Source organism: Chelonoidis abingdonii, chromosome 6 (assembly GCF_003597395.2).
Source record: "Chelonoidis abingdonii isolate Lonesome George chromosome 6, CheloAbing_2.0, whole genome shotgun sequence".
In the NCBI taxonomy this organism is placed as follows: domain Eukaryota; kingdom Metazoa; phylum Chordata; order Testudines; family Testudinidae; genus Chelonoidis; species Chelonoidis abingdonii.
Genome location: NC_133774.1, coordinates 67855792 through 67870852, shown reverse-complemented (window position 1 = coordinate 67870852; position 15061 = coordinate 67855792).

Genomic DNA, 15061 nt, shown 5'->3' with positions numbered 1-15061 from the left:
CACCTGCAACTACTATTGGTGATGGTGGCACTTGTTAGTGCTCTGCACCTCTGGAAATCAAGCCACTTAATTAGATGTCCAAATATGGACTTAGATGCTTAACTTTATACACCCATGTCAGACAGAAATGTGTAGTGGGAGATGTAGTTGAAGGTTCATCTGGATTCAGGTTTAAGGCTCTTCCCAGACTAGTCTTCAACCTATCCCTGCGCAAACAGCAACACACCCTCTCAACCTGACATCAGTATATTCTACTCTCCCCCTCTCTCTCTGATGTCCCATCCCACCTGTTCCTTCCCATTAAACATACTGTGTAACAGAGCCATAAAATTGAGAGGCATCCCAACTGTCAATCTATACAGGTATAATGGGATAAATTTTCAGATGCATTAGGGATTTGGGGTAATTCCATGTTTAAGTGCCCAACCTGAGACATCTTAGAGGGGCCTGGTTTTCAGAGAATGTAGTTTCAGAAATTCAGGCCCCTTTAAAATGTCTCAGTCACACAAAAACTGAGGCACCTAAAATCTCTAGTCATTTTCAAAATTTAGGCCAATATATTTAAGCCAACCCTGCCTGGACATGTAAGGGAGCCACTGTTTTTACCGCTCATCTCTCTGTGGTATTGTTACCATAGAGACTGGAGCAGCTGGAGCAGATAATGTCTTGTCAGCAGGAATCTTTATCTTCTGACCAGTAAGCTGATGTAATTGTTCATCTCTTCTTTACTTCTACGGTTGCAGAATTTCTAATCCTGATTTTTCCTTTTTTTGTCATGCATGTTTGATATGGTGAATATAAATCTTTAACCTCTGCTGTGTTACAATTGTTTCTTTTGCTCTCTGTGCTGCATTTACTGTCAGCTCTTGCAGGTCAGGCTATTAGTTTCAATGGGAGCATTCTGAGCCACTTTACTAAACGATGACAAATTCCAAGGCCAAGAAAGAGAACTTGCAAATATTTTCAGGAGGGACGTTCTTAGAGGACAAAATATCAGACTCTAATATAAATCCTTACATATTGATTTATATACCGTAATTGTATGTATGAAAAGTAGAGGGTTTGTAGGGTTGTATAGGATGCTAGTACAGACTTTAGCCAAATTCAAGCTGTGTTTGTTTTGGACCCGTCTTCACTCTGGGTTTGCTCTAACTATCAATGCTATTTATTTTTCAAATAGAGTGCTTTCTCCAGCCATTTGTTCTTGCAGTAAAAATAAAATCATAATACGAGATTTGCATTAGCAAGGCAACATGCTACACAATCATAAGCACAGGAATATGACTTTGCTGCGGTATCAAGCAAAAGAAAAGCTGGAATGAAATAAGTGCTTACAAAGCCACAAGTACTGGAAAAGTACATTTATATTTATATAGATGTTCCTTTTTCCAAGTCACTTGTAACTTAAAAGCCCATCTTTTAAGTATCTTCTTTCTCACACTGAGACACTGCTTTACTAGCCTCCATTTACATCACTCTTCGGTAATCTTTGAAAAAAATCAAACATATTTTAATCTACTCTCTCCTTTAAAAGTCTTCCTTTTTCACATTTTTCTGCAGGCCAACAGTGACAGAAGCATTCTCACCTACTGTGCTTCACTGCACGCTGACACTGAGAGTTTCACCGTTTCTGTTTCCTGGTATGTTGGGAGATTTTAGTCCATTTCAGGGCTAACACTTTTTGTCCGTTTCATTGTACAGAGAAACTCATGTATATGCTTCTGTTCTTTGATCCTATGGAACTATTGCTATCAATATCTATAGAACTCTTATTTGAGCTGTTCCTATTAACGATTGACATCAATAACCAAATACTGTCTATCACAGGTTGGGCTTCTACCCAGCTCCAGAATATAGGCTGCCACACCCTGTCTCTTGTAAGGGGGGTTATTTTCTTAATAGAAGCAAGTACACAAAGAGAAAATCAGTTTTTTAACTCAGTCCATACATTGAAGTTTCAGCTTCACCCCTCTTGAGGGCCTCTGGGCACTTCCCAGTTCAGACCAGCTCCATTCCCTCTCTTGGCCAGCAGACTCGGGGCTGTTTTACTGAGCATCTGTCCCTTTGCTTCAGGGGACCCAACACAAGAGTTAGCACCACTCCACCCCACTGTGACTTTTCTTCCTAGACACAGCCTTTCTCAATAAATCCCTCTTCTTCTGGCCAACTACCAACTATAGCAGGGGTGGCCAACCTGTGGCTCTGGAGCCATATGTGGCTCTTCAGAGGTTAATATGCGACTCCTTGCTTAGGCGCTGACACTGAGGCTGGAGTTACAGATGCTAACTTTCCAATGTGCTTTGGGGTGCTCACTGCGCAACACTCTGCTCTGCCCCAGATCCTGCCACCACTTCAACCTTTCCTCCAAGGTTCCTGCCCCTTCCCCCAAGCCTACCATGCCCTCGCTCCTTCCCCCTCCCCACCAGAACCTCCTGTGAACTGCAAAAGCGTTGATTGCGGCAGGCGGGAGGCACGGGGAGGGAGGGGGAGGCACTGATTGGCGAGGTTACCAATGGGCGGGAGGCACTGGGGGCTGGAGGGTGGTAGTGGATGGGGGGACTGCTAACATATTACTGTGACTCTTTGACAATGTTCATTGGTAAATTCTGGCTCCTTCTCAGGCTCAGGTTGGCCACCCCTGAACTATGCTATAGGCCCTTTAATTAGCTGTATGGGCTCACCTGTTCTAGTCCAGTGGTGCTGGGTCTAGTCTATCCACAGGGACCAGCCAACCTGTGACACTGTCACCTTGACATTAGTAAAAGTAACAGCAGGGAGGCTATTAAGGATCTATGTGCTGTCAGAGTCCATCGATTCATTCACTTCTGCTACCAGTAAGGGATGAGCAAATTAATGTAATAGACTACTAGTGTTAATATCAGCTTGACTGTGGGGCACATTTTCAAAGAGGACCCCATATGTGCACATGCAAACTTATGCACTCACTTTTCCAGTACTAAATTTACAAATGCAGTTGACAGAATCTTTCACCTGTGCAGGCGGGTGATTTTCATGTACAAAATCCATTTGTACAACCCTCACACATTTTGCAAGCAATAACGCTTGTACAAACACGTGATAGAATTTACAGTTATAAAACCCATCCCAACTGCTGGTACATGGGACTGCTGCAAGACTGCTGTTTCATCTGACCCCTCTCCTCACTCCTTCTATAACCCCTTAACTGCCTGTACAGAGCCCTCCCACTTTGTATTATAGGACCTAGCCAAGCTGACCTCAGTTGAACATTTTTGGTTTATCAGGTAGATAGATAAGCCAAAAATGACACTTAGCAGGAATGGGATCTGTGGCCCAAAAGAAAAAGTATTACTGTTTTATCATCCCATATATTCTGGCTTCCATTCAAACTAGCATATAAAACTATTTACTACGCTTCTCTACAACAATAATAGAGTTGTACTGTACATGTCTTGAGGATAAATTGCTGCAATTATTTTATTCTGAGAAGCAATGAAAGTCATATTGATGATGTTAGAGCAATAAGAAAAAAACATTAGTTTTTTCTCTTTAGACAGTATCAGCGATGATACAGAAGTATTTACACAATGCAGAATTCACTTTTAAAGGCTTACCTACCCATATTAGTTTATTTTTGTGTCTTGAATATGAAATACACAAACTCAAACTGAAATAGATATTTCTAACAACACTACACAAAATGCATCATATGTTGTATGTGTATATGTGCACTTCCTCTTCAGTGCTACCATAGGGAAAGATGAATGCATATTACTATAGTTCCATGTCTAGGACCTCAACTCCTGGAGCCATGTGATTATACCAAAATCTAAGCTTTCACTTTCTATAGAAAAGATTCAAAATGAAAACAGAATGTCCCTGCTGCAGGGACATCTGTCTAAGACCGCAGACACCCTGAAACAACAGGTCTGAGAGGAGTGAATTTTAGTGGAATATTAACTCAAAAATTCAGTGCTCCAGGGGCCCCAGAATATTGCCAATGCCACCGTTGTAAAGGACTCAGTGTGTCAAGGGTAGATGGATGCAGTGCTGCTGCTCATTCACCTAAACAGACATCCTGGCTGCTGGAGTAGTGGGGATTCTGCTGCCACCTCTGTATCCAATAGGAAAAGGGGAATACCACTGCTTCCAATGGGAGGGATCTGCTTCTGTGAGGAGAAGGAAGCCTCAAGTCATTATTCCTGACTCTTATGGAAGGGTGGGTGCACCCCTGCTACCTCCATTACAAGATGGGCTATTGAGGTCAGACTACAAGTGTCCCATGTTGTAGTGTGACTAAGGTCAGGGAGTGCCTTTGTTATAGCCCAAAAGCATAAGAAAGGTGAATTCCCAGAAATACTTTGTGTAACACAGAAGGCCCAAAGCCAACAGAAGACGCATGAGCTAGCAAGTAAAGCTGCAGCCCAGAAGTCCAGTCCAAAGGTAAAAGGAGACTTTGCTTATCTCAGTTAGTCATAAACATAAAAATATGATTTGGGTTTGGTTCAGTTCAGCAGATGACAAAGGTTTGCCCAAGCCAGAGAAGAAAAATATTTTTTCTTAAACATGGCAATGAATAATTTAATTGTTTTTTGTTTAAATTAAGTGGAAGGAAATACTGATATTGGTCACATATTCTCTTCAGACCCTTGAACCAATTTTTAAAATATCAACAATTTGGAGCCCAGCTTTCATTGCCAAGTTAAGCTGTGTTTTGCCTGTATGCTAGGCACTGCATGTATTCATAGCTGATGTAATTGCACAATTCTACACTCTTGAAAATGAAATGAGTATACACAGTTCAAACCACTAAAGACTGTCTTTCAATAGTATATACTTTGCAATTCATTCTGAAAAACAAAGGAAAATCAATGGAAACTACTGTATCTGCACACATCTGAGAGTAGATTTTCTTTTTCCAGATTACCAATTTTAATTAGAATTTGTACTTGAGAATTAGAAGTTGAATGATTTAGTATGAAGCTTTGTTTCTGTTCTAAGTAGTTTGCATATACAAATTATTTATGCTAAAAGCAAGTATGAATGTGAAATTAGACACCTAAACAAATAGCCAACCATATATTCATTGTTACATGCTAAAGTTGTACAAAGCTCTCAATTTTTTAAATAGAAATATTTCTGCTGGAAAACGATTATTTAATTAATATTATTTGGGCGTGAAGACATTGCCATTTCTGCTAGAAAACCAAATTTTTGTGATAATTATTATTGATTTAGGATGTACATTTTAGTATGTCCAATAGCCAGAAACAGGAAAACAGGATCAGGGCCACATTGCGCTAGGTGCTGTACAAAAAAATAAGCCGACTCCCTGCCCCAAAGCTCTTACATGTTAAAAAGCAGAAAAAGGCAGACAGTTCAATTCAGTTCATTTCATAGTATGTTATTGGAATGCTAAGTTATACAAGATCCTAATCCAATTCCCACAGAAGTCAATGGAAAAACTGCCATTGCTTTCAGTATGTTGGATCAGCTCCAAAATGTTGCCAAAGAATAATAATAATAATTAATAATAAAACCTCAGATACATGTCAGAGGTAGGTACAATGTGCACCAGAATGAAGCTTGGCACTGACTTGGTGGTTTTATCTCCATGTCCGTTATTCATCAATGTCTACTCCTGATCTGCTGATTGCTAAGAGGCTCACTGCTAAGTAGCATGATGTTATCTCTGCCGTATGTAATTAGGGTGAAGATTAGCACAAGTTATGTTCATTATTATGAACTTTTTCCTTCAATGAGCTTGTTATAAATGATGACATAAAACGAGGAGAGGACAGAGGGAAGGAAGGGACAGTGTTGTTAGAATGAAAAAGGGGAAAGGGAGAGAAAAAGAGGTGGTGGGTGACAGTAGTGAGAAGGAGGAGAACGCAGATAGTGGGATGGTCAGTCATGTGGCTGAAGCATAGTCCAAATTGTTCAAGTGTAGATATTTATTGCAAAGCTGAGGGGCCTGAAAGATCAGTCTGTGGTTCTGTGACTACTAGTTATACTGGGAAGGGAGGTTCTGGGCAGCAGAGGTCTTTCACTAGCCACCTGGAAATCTCCCTCTCATTGGTCCTAGCCAAGTTGAGGAGAGGCGGACCCTGCTGGAACTCATAGCCCTGGAATATCTTCAGGCTGTGAGCTATAAAGTTCTCCAGGAAATGTAGAGATGCCACACTTCCTGTACTCTCAAGATGAAGTCTAGTTTCTTGGGATACACTTCCTACTGGGGCAGAAACTAGGAAGCCCAGAATATGGCACCATAGGACTACACAGAGTAGTCGGAAGTTTGTTACCTCATTCCTGTACAGAGTACTGTTTGTAATAAAGGGTTTATATTGACACTGGTCTGCTGGTGAGTAAGTAACTACAAATTTCCAGGAGTGGAAGGCTTAGCATGCTGGCAGCCCCAGAGAGAAAGATCACATTGTATTGGCTGCAACAGATCCTGTGCAACTGCAAAGAACTCTCCGAACAGCCCTGACAATCAGGGGAAATACTGAATATGCCTGGAAAAGTTCTAACAGCAGTCTGAGCTGTATATGAAAGCCACAGGGGCAAATAAACAGGAGGATGAGCAAAAGATTATTTTGCTCTTAACAGTGGCAGTTGCAGAAGCCCTAGATATATGCAGTGTGTTCCATACAGGTGATGAAGAGGAAAGCTTGGCAGAAATAATGAAAATGATAATCATTGTGGTCCCCAGGAAAAAAGTTACTTATAAGAGATATATGTTCAGAGTGAAAACACAGAATGAAGGTGAAACAATGGAGAAGTTAGTCAGACTTAAAACTAAAAAGTCAGTTGTGTGAATATGGAATATTAAAAGGCTTTCCGATGAAATACAGTAATTCCTCGCTTAAAGTCATCCTGGTTTAAGTTGTTTCATTGTTACATTGCTGATCAATTAGAGAACATGCTCATTTAAAGTTGTGCAATGCTCCTTTGTAAAGTCGTTTGGAAGCCGCCTGCTTTTTTCCACTGCTTGCTGGAAGAGCAGTCCATTGCAGCTAACTGGTGGGGGCTTGTAACCAGGGTGAACCAGCAGCCCCCCCATAAGCTCCTCCTATCAGCTCCCTGCTCCCCTAAGTTCCTTGTGCTGCAGCCACCCAGCAGACTATCAAGGCAGTTCAGCTGTCCCTCCCCCCACTGCCATGTGCTGTTCCTGCCCTCTGCCTTGGAGCTGCTTCCAGAGACTCCTGCTTGCTGTGCAGAGGAGAGGGGGAAGAGGAGGGGCTAATGTCATGATGTCCCCTTTCCCCCTGCTCCTGAACCCCGCTTACGCTTTCTCCATATAGAGCAGGGAGAGGACACAGACGGAGAGAGCTTGGGGCAGCAGCTGCTGTCTCAACTTCCTGGTCCACTTAAAAAGACATTGCACTTAAGAGTGGGTCAGCTTACTTAAAGGAACAGTGTGTATCTAACTGTCTCTCCCACATACAAGGTGTGTGTCTGTCTCTGTCTGCTATGCTTTCTCTCTTCTCTCGTGTTTGTGCTGCCTTGTGTAAGAGCCTACATAAACAACAATGTGTAAATCCTTGAGGCCTCAGCCAAGTGCTAGTTCATCATTTAGCAGCAAGGCATTCCTGGGAAATATCCCTCTGTAGTGAGGCTGAGTGGTCTCCCTCTGACCAGGAGAGCGAGGGAGCACTACACACCCCTTGGAGGGCAGATCCTAGATTGCCCTGCCCCCTTTGCCGGAAGTACTAGGGCGGGGTCTGAAGTATAAAAGGCCAACCCCACAGCACAGTTGGGGGAGAGCCTGCAGAGGAGAAGGACGCTTTGCCTGTTCTCCCGTGTCCCTGGGAGGAACCTACACCTGGCTGTTCCCGATGTCCAGATGCTGACAAGGACTGACCCGGAATACCTGCTGCCATATATCTTGGGGTGCCGCAAGAGGCCTGGAGGCCGCAGGCTCTGAACCCTAGGGTGGCAGGAAGTGGTCCAGGGGCATTCCTGGAGCAGCTGGCTGCAGAGTCAGAGGAGGCCCAGTTGGCATGCTGCGGCTGGATCCCCGCCGATGTGGGGGCATCCGATTCTGCCCCTGCCAGGGCCCTGGTCTGGGACGCAATGGAATAGGTTGGGCCCACCTCCCCCTGCCACCTCACTCCAGGGTGGCTGAACCCCTACACAGGGAAAGGAGGCTCTAGCTCTGAAGAGAAGATTCCTGGGCCACTCACTTGTAGACTGTTTTGTTTGCTGGATGTCTGATCTCCGCCCAGGCCAAAGCCAGCCTTGAGAGACTGTTTTGCTTTCTGGCTGCCTGAGTTCATCCCAGGCTAAAGCCAGCCCTGAAAGACTGTTTGCTTACTGGCACCCTGAGCCTACTCAAGCCCAGGCCCAGCTCACCTGGAGACTGTTTTGTTTGCTGACTGCCTGATCTCCACCCAGGCCCCAGCCAGCTCTGATAGGCTGTGGTTAAGAGCTGACTACTTGAGCTACCCCAGCCCAGGCTAAAGCCTGGTAGTGACTATTAACCACGCAGCCCTACTGGGGCTCTTGCCTGTCTTACACACTCTGGTCCTGACCCCACAGGACTAGCCTAAGTGGCATCCCTCAGACCGAGAGAGCGAGGGAGCACTACACTTCCCTCTTCCACCATCTAACTTCACCACCTCAATCAAGCTTCACAATCATCATAGATGTGAACAGTATTAAATTGTTTGTTTAAAATGTATACTGTGTATATATCTATATAATATATAGTATTTTGTCTAATGAAAAAAATTTCCCTGGAACCTAACCCCCCACTCCCCATTTACATTAATTCTTATGGGAAAATTGGATTCACTTAACATCATTTCGCTTAAAGTTGCATTTTTCAGGAACATAACTTCAACGTTAAGCGAGGAGTTACTGTACCAGATTGTCCTGGGGTATAACAATAAGAAAGTTCATGAATGATTACCAAAGAAGATGGATCTAAGAATAAAAAGGGCAATACGATGACCTAAGAGTTCATGCTTCAGGGTTTCAGATGGCCACTTGTAGGGGTCATCAAGGGATTCCCCCTCCCATGTGTTTTTGTATTTTGTTGGTTGGCGGTGGGTCGTAGTGGTGGGTTTTTTTAAGTTGTTGTTGTTTTAGTTTGTTTGTTTGTTTTGTTTTTTAAAATCTCCTTCCTCCGATGATCTATAATACTTTGGTCTAATTTTGGATGTTGAGTTTAGTGTGTGGGTTCTGAGTGGCCGGTGTTATACAGTAGGTCAGACTAGATGATCTGGCAGTCCTTTCTGGCCTTAACCTCTGTGAATATGAATAAGCCAAGCAGCAGAACAAACAAAACACAAATAAAAAGCTTAGCAAAAGGTACAGAACAGAGCATATAACTGTGTGTACTATAGTTAATTCCACAGAGGGAAAAAGTTCATAGAAATTAAATGTCCAAGAAGAGAAACATGGAAAGCAGGAAACAATGCCAGAGATCTGGCAACCAGCACAAGTAGAGGGAATACCCAACATTCAGATAAATATGTAGAAACTGTAATCCCAACCAGAATGCTAAAATGTGCAGAATCAGGAAAATGCATGAATAAGTGAAGAAAGGGATTACTCAAGTAAAGAGGAGGAGCTCTTCTGAGGAACAAGGGAGGATGCTGAAAATTCAAAAGATTTGCTAAATAAAATGTGCACAAATGACATTTACCTGACATACAATATAGACATTGGGACACAAGTTAAACTAAACCAGAAAATGAAATAGAGAGAGGTAAGAAGCACATAAAAGTGAAAGAGTCAAACCTGTCTGTGAAAGACTATAATGGAGGAACAATTCAAGTGTTGGAAATGATTACTTACACTTAAATACAAAGGGGAAAAGAGTTTGCAGTGATACACAGAGGCAAGTAACCAATCTACACATGTAAAATGCTTGGTCTCATTAAGAGGATGTTTACCATACAGATACAGAAAAAGAATATAAAACCAGATATAAAGATATTAGTAGCCTTATATGAATATTGTGATACAGCATGGCCAGAAGGCAGCATAAGAGTGTTAGCAGGGGGCCTTATTCCCTGCCAAGGGAGGAAGGTTTGCTTTAGATTAACTAGAACAGCTGTGGCCAATTAGAGCACCTGACTTCAGTTAGAGCACCTGACTCCAGTTAGAGCACCTGACTCCAGTCATGGGATATAAACCCCTGCTTCAGTCAGACAGGGGGTGGTAGTTGAAGGAGAAAGGTTGGATTGGAGCAGAGTGCAGATTGCAGAAGAGAAGAGTTTGTCCAGAGAGAAATAGAAGGTTTGGAGGAGTGCTGCGGTGGATTGGGAAGCCCAACAGAAACCCTAGGTAAGGGGCACCAGGCTTGTATAGAAGAGAGGCGAGAAGCCCTTCACAAGCTGACGGGTATGAGAGGGAAGTAACCCAGGGGAAGAAACCGCTAGTCAAGTGGTTCACCACAACCCCAGGGCCCCTGGGTTGGGACCGGGAGTAGAGGGCGGGCCCAGGTCCCTCCCTCTCCACTCCCCTCCTCCAAGGACACTAGGGGAGTGATTAAGAACTGGTTCAGAGGCAAGCAATATCGCCCTGAACCTACCCCAGAGAAGAGAAAGCGCGAGACCCAGCAGAACAGTACCGGCAATTTGCCACAATATATATTCACAGGAAATGGGTGCCTCCCAGTAGCCTACAAGAGAAGTTGAGAGAGGAGAAAAACCTGTGATACAACATGAAAAGTTCCACAAGTCTTAGGAAAGAAGCTAAAGGAAGAGCTGCAAAACATGACAGCAAATGGTATCATTTGAAGAATAGAACCAATGGATTGGTTTCACTTCCAAGTAACTGTAGAGAAAAAAAGGAGAGGGATTATGGCAGTGTATGGACCCTAAAGAGCTGAATAAAAACATAAAAAGAGAACACTTCGACTTGCCTGCAAGAAGTGCATTGTTTTCTGAGATGTCAGGAAGCAAACACATCAGCAAATTAGATGCATCCACTGGGTTTTGGCAGATTCCCTTGGAAACCGAGAGCTTCAAGATCTGCACTTTTAACACACCTTTGAGAGATTCTTCTCCCAAACACGGCCTTTCAGAATACGTTTGGCTCAAGCAGTATTTCACTGTACAATAAGCCATGTGTGAGAGGATCTAACAGGCATGAAAGTGTACACTGATGACCTAATTTGGGGCAGCACTATCACTGAACGTGGGCAATGACTGAGGAGATTATTGGAAATTGGAAGAGCTAATAATCTTAAACTGAATAAGGCCGAATGCCAATTTCAGACAATGGAAATAAAAAAGTTGGGGGACAGTCTGACCTCCAAGTCATGCCCTGCACTCATTCCTGCTGCTGCCGCTACTTGTGCTGCTGCTACGGAGCAACAAAAGATAACAATTCTGTGCCAGACAATACATTTGTAGAAATTTGTCTTGGCAAAACTTATCAAGAAACATATTACATTTTTACTATCAAAACAGGTTTTTACAAAGAAAACACAATCTCATGAATTTCCTGAACAATTCCAGGTGGAAATTTTCCCTTTCTTATGGATCCTCAGAAATTTGATTTGTTCTCCCCAACGGTGAGAAGTATTATTATCTACCGTGAACTACAGAGATAAGGTTAAGATCTTTAAAAGTAACCAATACCCACTAGATGTAAATCCTGGAAAACTTAACATTTTTTTCCTATAGTTTATAGCTTTAATTGAATGTATGCTCAAGAGAGACTTACTGTATAATTTTAATTATACACATTGAGGGCCACATTTTTTAAAAAAATGGGCACTTCTTTATTGTTCCTAGAGATTCAAAACTGTCATTTTTGAACAGGTCTTGAATTATGCATTTCCATGGCTTGCACACAGTTTTGCACATGCACGCACACACACACAGACACAGTGCTTGTGCATTTTTTGTGGGCTCAGCTGAGGTACTCATTTGTAGCAAAAGACAGGTGATGCTGTATAAAAGTTTGTAGTGGAGAATGTATCGGCAAAGTTGAAAGGGAACAAAATGCTATAGCATACATACATTGGCTATTGGCTGGCATACTTAAAAGGGCAAAGGAATATAAGCACTTTCTATCACTTAATGATGTTAGCATTGTACAACACATTTACGTGAAAGAACTATAAAGACTTCATGAGGAAACAGGTTCCTGCTCAATCACAAAAAAATTGGTTCCCTCATCTTAAATAGGGCACATGAAGAAGAAAGACAGACTGAATTGTTTACTATGTTTAGGATTTGTGTTGTATTGAGAGTGTCATAGATTTATTGATTGGAAAATACTGGAAGAGCACAGTGAAGGGAATAAATATTTTCACACATCCAACAGAGTGTCTGCTCATGTGGGAGGTTATTTGACTTACACAAAACAAATGGACCATATGGCTCACATTACAGTTAATTAATTACAATTTCAACTAAATCTTGCTTTAATTTTTGAATATAATACAAAGTAAGAGAGCAAAATATTGACTGGGTATCTCCTTTGTTAAAAGCTTAACTAAAATATTTCACCCAAGTGTTAAATAGTTTTAATTCAGTTCCAAAAGAAATTAATGCTGTAAATTTTGTTCAGAAAATGTAGGCAATTGTTCAGCTGAACATTTTGGGGCCAGGTTCTGCCACTCTTAATCATGCTGCATAATACCTTGTGGAATGAGTATTATCATTGATCTTAACAGAACTACCCACCCAGTAAAGTACAGCTGACTGTAAGTGAGGTTGGCAGAACTGGCAGAACAAGAGTAGACAAAGCACTGATAGGTGAAGTTATCTAGTTTCCACTTCTTCTGCAGCAAAAGAGCTGTTTATTACATATTTAATTCTAGAAAATCCATTAGTAATATCTGTAAATGGTGTTACAATAAAAATAATCAGAACTGTCAGAAGCTCATGAAATCTGATAAACTGAGAGTTACTGTTAGAGTATTTTATCATTTTCTATGAGACTATAGATTTGATATCTACAAATCTTCTTTAAGACATCCCAGCTTGTGTTGAGATGTTCACTTACAGCAGAACTGTTTCATGACTAGTTTAGTTTCTGGTTTTGGCATATGGGGGCTTGCGAGGACAGAAGGAGCAGGATTGTTGGGAAAGCATTGGGTTAAAGTGGCATTTGGGATAGGGGACAGGGAGTAAGAGAAACAGAGATGGTGAGAACTAGGAATAATTATTGAAGTCAGTGATGGGTTGTGTTCGTTGGTGTATACCAGTATAAGTGAGAGAAAAATCAAGCCCATAATATTTTTCTGACATCTTTCCTATGTGAAACAAATGTTAATATGAGTGACCAAACATTGAAATTTCTGGTTCAAAATCTAGATCCTTCAGAACTAATTCTGTTCTTTATTTTCCCCTAATATGTACTGAATCCATATTGCCAGAAACAGTTCATGTCCACAAATAGTACTTGACTGGAAGAGGGCATTGGATTAAGCATTGACATGAGGAGTCCTTCATGAGATGGTGAGATGAAAAGCTAGCCAGTACAATATTTTAAAAGAAATGAAAATGAAATAATCTGGCCAACAGAAAAAAGGGGTGGATGCAAGTACACAAGGTCAGATCCTCAGCTGTTGATTTCAAGAGAACTATGCTGATTTTCACCAGCTAAGGTTCTGACCCAGAGAGTGGAGATTCTTAGGTTCCAATTCAGTGGGAACTACTCATATGCTTAATTTTAGGTAGATGCTTAAGTATCTTGCTGAATCGGGGCTTTAACCATTAGAACTAATAGTGAAATTCTCAGCCTATCAAATCTGAGTTGATATCTCCTGCGCCATGGGTGAAATCTTGACCCTATTAAAATCAATGGGAGTTTTGCCATTAACTTCAACAGAGCCAAGATTTTACTGTATATGTTCTTGTAAAACTGCTTTTTTTTCCTCTTTATGAATTATGTTTCTAATTTATCTCTGTGGAGAAATGTGATCCCACCATATGCCAATTTTATACTTAAAATATTAAATGACAAGAAGTAAGTAAAAGCTTATATCAACAAGTTATAATTTAAAGTTTGAATCCCATATTAATTATACATAGATACACGTAGATTAAAATATATGAACCAAAAGTGATGCTCTACCACTGTGGGCTACATGATGAAAAAATAACCTGGTAGAATGAAATGAGTCTCATGAAGGTATGTAGAAATAAGGTTTAGGATTTTTTCCCCAAACAGAAAGCTGTGCTAAATATTTCATAATATTTTCCGAAGTAGCAGGAGAATGCAATATGTCATTATGTCCTCAAACAAAAAGGACAGTGTTTTACAAAAAGAAAAAGAAAGGTTGGTGACTTAATCCAATTCCCCTCAGTACATATCAAATATTCAGAGAATAGTCTGCAAATAATCATTAACAGTAACTTACTTTCTAAATCCCTGTTTCATTTCAAAGAAAGCTAGGCTGACCTCTTACTCTTCACGTGTCAGTCATGAACAGTGGGAAGAATTTGCTGATCACATGAACATTTGATTCACTTCATGCTTCAGACTTTGTAGCTCAGATTAAAAATATTGCTATATAAATGTAATAGCAAGTTTGCATAGTAAGAGTGTGATCCAACTCTGATTGAAATCAAAAGAGATCCTTTCTTTGGCTACAACCATAACTGAATTGATATCCAAAAGAGAGGCTTATCTATTCTTCTGTTAGATAGAAATCTAGAATTTTTTTTTCATTTAGACCCATCAGATTTAAGGATATATGAACTGATAGGGGTTTAAAACAGACTTAAATTGTATTAGCCAACTTAACCTTTTATGCTGCAGAATTTATAAGACACTACAGTGTCTTCAACAATAAAAACATATCTTACAAGCCATAACATAACAACATTAGTCATTTTCAAATTCTCATTACCCAAATTACTTAATATTTTATGGATGTTACTTAATTGCAGTTAATACATGTGATTAACTCAAAACAACTGAAAGTGTTTTTTTAATGAACACACAGGCCTGGTCTACACTACGCATTTATACCGATTTTAGCAGCGTTAAACCGATTTAACGCTGCACCCGTCCACACAACGAGGCCCTTTATATTGACATATAGGTCTCTTTAAACCGGTTCTGTACTTCTCCCCTACGAGATGAGTAGCGCTGAAATCGGTATTAC